The sequence below is a fragment of the Orycteropus afer genome, unplaced genomic scaffold (genome assembly GCF_000298275.1).
Source record: "Orycteropus afer afer isolate SDZICR_OR568_19922 unplaced genomic scaffold, OryAfe1.0 scaffold00238, whole genome shotgun sequence".
In the NCBI taxonomy this organism is placed as follows: domain Eukaryota; kingdom Metazoa; phylum Chordata; class Mammalia; order Tubulidentata; family Orycteropodidae; genus Orycteropus; species Orycteropus afer.
In genome coordinates, this window is record NW_006921825.1 from 5,313,333 (window position 1) to 5,319,332 (window position 6,000).

A 6,000-nucleotide genomic window follows, 5' to 3' on the forward strand; every position below is an offset into this window, starting at 1 on the left:
ATGGCGACTGGCTGTACTTTCAAATACTCAAAAAATTAAGCAATGCACTTTCAAATATAAGTAATTTAATCTGAGAAACATATTCCCCCCCCCCCGCCCATATTTTCTTTCACTGATTACCTTCTAGCACAGAAACCAGGCATTAAAACTTCTCATTTCAAGTTTTAAACTGTTTCTATAGACAGCTTTGCTAGGAGAAACAAATTTTCAAATGCTTACATTTTTCTCCATATGGAAGCAAGAGGAAACTTCTGAGAGCCGGTATTTCCTCTTTGTATAGCCAGCAATCTTTGATATTCGTAAGCCCTGGAGTCCTGGCCTCTAATATTCTAGATCATAGTACCATTTGTAAAGATAATTGCTATCTTTCATCCCCTTACTTACTCCATACTGTGACAGATGAATACTACTATGACTGCTAATCATCCTCATAATTATTATTATTGGCCATTTAGTGCTGCTGGTCACCGTGCTAAGCTATTTACATGCATTATCTCTTTAATGCTCTGAGGTGGGTGTTAAAAGTCATCTAACCCAGCCTCAAATGTATGATTTATGAATCCTCTCTACAACTTTCCCCACTGGGAGAGACTGACATGTAAATAATGAACTGCAGGCCTGAGGATGTAATGAGTACTATAACGCAGAAGGAAAACAGGCATTGTGGAGCTCAGGGGAGGAGCTCCAAATCCCTGGAGAGGACAAAGAACACTTCTTGCAGAAAGGCTAACTGAGCTGAAACTTGAAAGATGAGAGAGAAAATTTGCCATGTGGTCCCAGGAACAAAGAAGGATTGAATAAATGTTATATAAGAAGATTTGGTAACAACTATGGATGTACAAGACTATTGATTAACTTGAAGTTGAGGAGAGGAGGGAAAGAGAATATGAAAAGGGCTTATTTTTATATCTGATACTAAGCTCATTTTCATCCTTACACCTCAGGGAAAAAAAAATTATTTGGTAGGGTTTCAATTTTCTGAACTATACACTGCAAAACACTGTTCAATAACAATTACACATTGAAAACTTCCTATATGTCAAGCACATATATGATCTCATTAAAACTTCACAACAAATTCCTGAGAGAGATACCTTTATTTTTTTCTATTTACAAAAGATTAAATAAAATTTGTAAGGGTTAAATAAGTTGTCTCAAGGTCACACAGCTTATATGTATATAAGCTTTTTATTGATTTAATTAATGTTTCTTAAGAGCCTACTAGGTGTTTGTCAAGATTTGACATCAGGTCTGCCTGATCCAAAAACATTTGTTCTTAAGCACTGCGTGACACTTAATTCTCCTTTAGGATTTGAAAGGGCATATCTATCCCTTTTTTTTTTTTTTTTTCATATCTATTATTGCCTTTAAAACTCTCAGCTCACTTAAAAACAAGACTGGTTCTGCAGAAATCAAGGTGTAAATTTACTAAACACATTTACTGTCCATAATACTACAATGATTTAATAAGAGGCTGTGCATCATCATCATTCATTGTAGTAAGGCTTTGAGCACCCATTGAGTTAATAGATTAAGGCATTTCAGTTATAAATCCCATTTTTCGGGGCACTTATAACTTAGCAGTTAACATTTTTCCTGCTTGAAATAGGGGTATAGATAAGGGAGTGTTTTACTCCTGCAAAACAGTGCACACAAAATAGCTATTAAGTCTTAAATGATCACATGAGATAGAGAATTAAATAAAGTGGAATTTGAAGTCTAAATCTAGGGCTATGGTTAAACAACTTCTTACAGTGCTGAACTGGCTGTTTCATTGAGTCTGACAAAGTACAACAAATAGTAATGAATGATAATCATTAATATTTTTCCTTTTATTCATTCAGATGGGATAATGGAGGCTTAGTGAAGATAAATGATTTGACCTTAGTCCCAGGACTGGGAACAATGGAGTGAGGATTTAATCTAAACTGTTTGAGTGCAGAGCCCATTCTCCTTACTTTATCACTATCTGTAGTATCTCTCTCCTCGGATGGGGTGAGAATTATGTGATATAATACATGTAAAGGGTTTAGCGTAGTATCTGTCAAATAAGTATTGTGCTTTAAAATGATTTTCTTCACCAAATATGTATTGAACACTTAATAGCTGCTATTATGGACTTAATTGTATCCTTCCAAACTTTATGCTGAAGTCCTGACTCCTAGGACCTGTGAACATGACCTTGTTTGCAACTAGAGTCTTTGAAGACCTTATCAGTTAAATTAACATAGGGGCATGCTGGGTCAGTGCAGGTCCTGATTCAATCTGCATAGAGTCTTTATAAATAAAGAGGAAAAGAGAAAAACAGACATGTGAGGGCCAATTTATGCTTCCGATACATGCCAAGGATTGTCTGGGGTTACCAGGAGCCACGGCAGGCAAGAAAGAATCTTCCCCTTTTGTCTTGTGGAGGAAATGAGGCCCTGCAGACACTATGAATTTGGACTTCTAGCCGTCAGAAATGTGAGACAATAAAGTTCTGTTCTTGTAACTAAAACCAAACCAAACCAAACCCACTGCTGTTGAATCAATTCCAACTCATAGAGACTCTATGGGAAAGAGTAGAACTGCTACTTGGGATTTTTAAGACTGCAATCTTGTTTGCTTATTTTTTTGGTTTTAATTTTTATGGAAACAGACTAACACATCTTTTTTCCATGGAGTGGTAGATTTGAACCATCTAACTTTTGGTTAGCAACTGAGCACTTGACCACTGTACCACCAGAGTTCTTTCTGTTTTTATAAGACATGAATTCGGGGTATTCTGTTATGGAAGCGCTAGGAAACTAATATAGTTGCCAAGCACTCTCCTTGGTACTGGAGATACAGCAGTGAATAAATCAAATCAAATCAAACATATAAATCTGGCTAATGGAGCTAATATGCCTGTTACAGAAGATACACATAAAGCAGAATTAAACAAAGCATGAAATAAACAAATACTACGCTCTACAAGGAAGACCCATTAATACTATTACTATTCAAACTTACAAAATAACCACTAAAGCCAAAGATGAAGAAATTAATGATTTTTAACTTCTACAGTCTTAAAATGACCAAGCATGCAATTAGGATGTATTGATAATTACTGATGATTGGAATGTGAAAATTGGAAATAAAGAGGAAGCATCAGTCATTAGAAAGTATGGCCTTGGTGAAAGAAATACTACTGGAGACCACATGATACAATTTTACAAGAACAATTTTTTTTTTCATTGCAAATAACTTTTTTTTCAATAACATAAATGGCAACCACACATGTGGACCTCAGCAGAGGAATACACAAGGATCCAAACACCTACATCTGTGAAAAGAGGTAATGGAGAATTTCAATATCATCTGTCAAAACAAGGCCAGGAGTTGGCTACAGAACAGATCTCCAATTACTCATATACAAATTTAAGCTGAAGAAAATTAAAACAAGTCCATATGAGCCAACAGGAGTTATGGGATGACATCAAGAACATCATACATGAAGAAAGCAAAAGGTCATTAAAAAGACAGTAACACAAGAAACTAACACTCATCTGTCAGTTTGTCATTCTGTGGTGGCTGAAGTGTTACTGTGAGGCTAGAGGCTATGCCACCAGTATTTCAAATACCAGCAGGGTCACCCATGGTGGACATGTTTCAGTGGAGCTTCAAGACTAAGATAGACTCAGAAGAAGGGACTATCCACTTCTCAAAGAATTGGACGGTGAAAACCTTAAGAATAGCAGTGAAACAACGTCTGATATATTACTGGAGAACTTTATGAATAACCCTGAGACACTTTTGAATATAGATAGTGCCAGAAAATGAGCCCCTCAGGTCAGAAGGCACTCAAAATATGACTGAGGAAGAGATGCCTCCTCAGAGTAGAGCTGATCTTAATGATGTGGATGGAGCAAAGATTCCAGGAACTTCATTGGCTGATGTGGCTGGACTCAAAATGAGAAGAAACAGCTGCAAAATCCATTAAAAATCGGAACATGGAATGTGTGAAGTATGAATTTAGGAAAATTGGAAGTTGTCAAAAAAAAAGAAATTGAACACATAAAGATCAATATCCTAGGCATTAGTGAGCTGAATGGACTGCTTTTGGCTATTTTGAATCAGATAAACATATAATCTACTACGCTGGGAATGACAAATTGAGGAGGAATGTCATGGCTTTCATTGTCACAAAGAATATTTCAACATCAGTCCTGAAGTACAATGCTGTCAGTGATAGGATAATATACATATGCTTGCAAGGAAGACCATTATTCAAAATAATAAAGCCAAAGATGAGGAAATTGAAGATTTTTACCAACTTCCCTAGTGTGAAATTGACCAAACAAGATGTGTTGATTATCACTGGTGATGGAAATGCAAAAGTTGGAAACAAAGAACACCAGTAGTTGGAAAATATGGCCTTGGTGATAGAAATAATGCTGGAGATCACATGATCGAGTTCTGCAAGACCAACAACATATTCATTGCAAATAACTTTCTTCAACCACATAAATGACAGCTATACATGTGGACTTAGATGAAGTACACAGGAATCAGACTGACTATACCTGTGGAACAAGACAATGGAGAAGCTCAAAATCTTCAGCCAAAACAATGCCAGGGGCTGACTATGGAACAGACCATCCACTGCTCATATACAAGTTCAACTTAAAGCTGAAGACAATTGAAACAAGTCCAAAAAAGCCAAAATATAACCTTAATTATATTCTCCTGAATTTAGACACCATCTTCTTTAGATTTGATGCACTGAACACCAAAGACCAAAAACCAGAGGAATTGTGGGATAACATCAAAAACATCATCTATGAAGAAAGCAAAAGATCATTGAGAAGACAGAAAAGGAAGAAAAAAACAAAATGGATGTCAGAACAGACTCTGGAACTTGCTCTTGAATGGAGAGTAGCTAAAGTAAATGGAAGAATTGACAAAATAAAAGAGCTGAACAGAAGATTTCAAACAGCAGCTTGAGAAGACAAAGTTAATTATTGTAATGAGATGTGCAAAGACCTGGAGTTAGAAAACCAAAAGGGAAGAAAATGATCAGCATTTCTCACGTGGAAAGAACTGAAGAAAAAAAATAAATAAGCCTCAAGTTGCAATATTCAAAGATTTCTATGGGCAAAATATTGAATGATGCAGGAAACATCAAAAGAAGATGGAAGGAATAAACAGAGACCCTGTACTAAAAAGAATTGGCCAATATTCATTCATTTCAGGAGATGACATATTATCAAGAACCAGGGGTACTGAAGGAAGAAGTTGATGCTGCACTGAAGGAATTGGTGAAGAACAAGGTTCCAGGAATTGACAGAATACCAAGTGAGATGTTTCGACAACCAATGCCGCACTGGAGGCACTTACTCACCTATGCCAAGAAGTGTGGAAGACAGTTACCTGGCCAACTGACTGGAAGAGATCCATATTTGTACCCATTCCAAAGAAAGGTGATCCCACAGAATGTGGAAATCATTGAACAGTATTATTACTATCACATGTCAGTAAAATTTTGCTGAAGATAATTCAAAAAATGGTCACAGCAGTATACTGACAATTTCCAGAAATGCAAGTTGGATTCAGAAGAGGACATGTAAAGAGGGATATCATTGCTTATGTCAGACTGATCTTGGCTCAAAGCATAGAATACCAGAAAGACATTTAATTGTATTTTATTGACTGTGCAAAAACATCCAATTGTGTGGATCATAACAAATTATGGATAACATTGAGAAGAATGGGAATTCCAGAGCACTTAATTGTACTCATGAGGAACTAGTACATAGACCAGGAGACTGTCATTACAACAGAACAAGGGGATACAGCATGGTTTAAAATCAGGAAGGGAGTGCATCAGGGTTGTTTCCTTTCACCATACTTATTCAATCTGTATGTTGCTGTGGTTGTTGTTGTTATGTGCCATCGAGTCGGACCTGACTCATAGTGACCCCTCCTTGGGTTTCCGAGGCAGTATCACTATGGAAGTAGATTGCCCAACCTTCCTTCCGA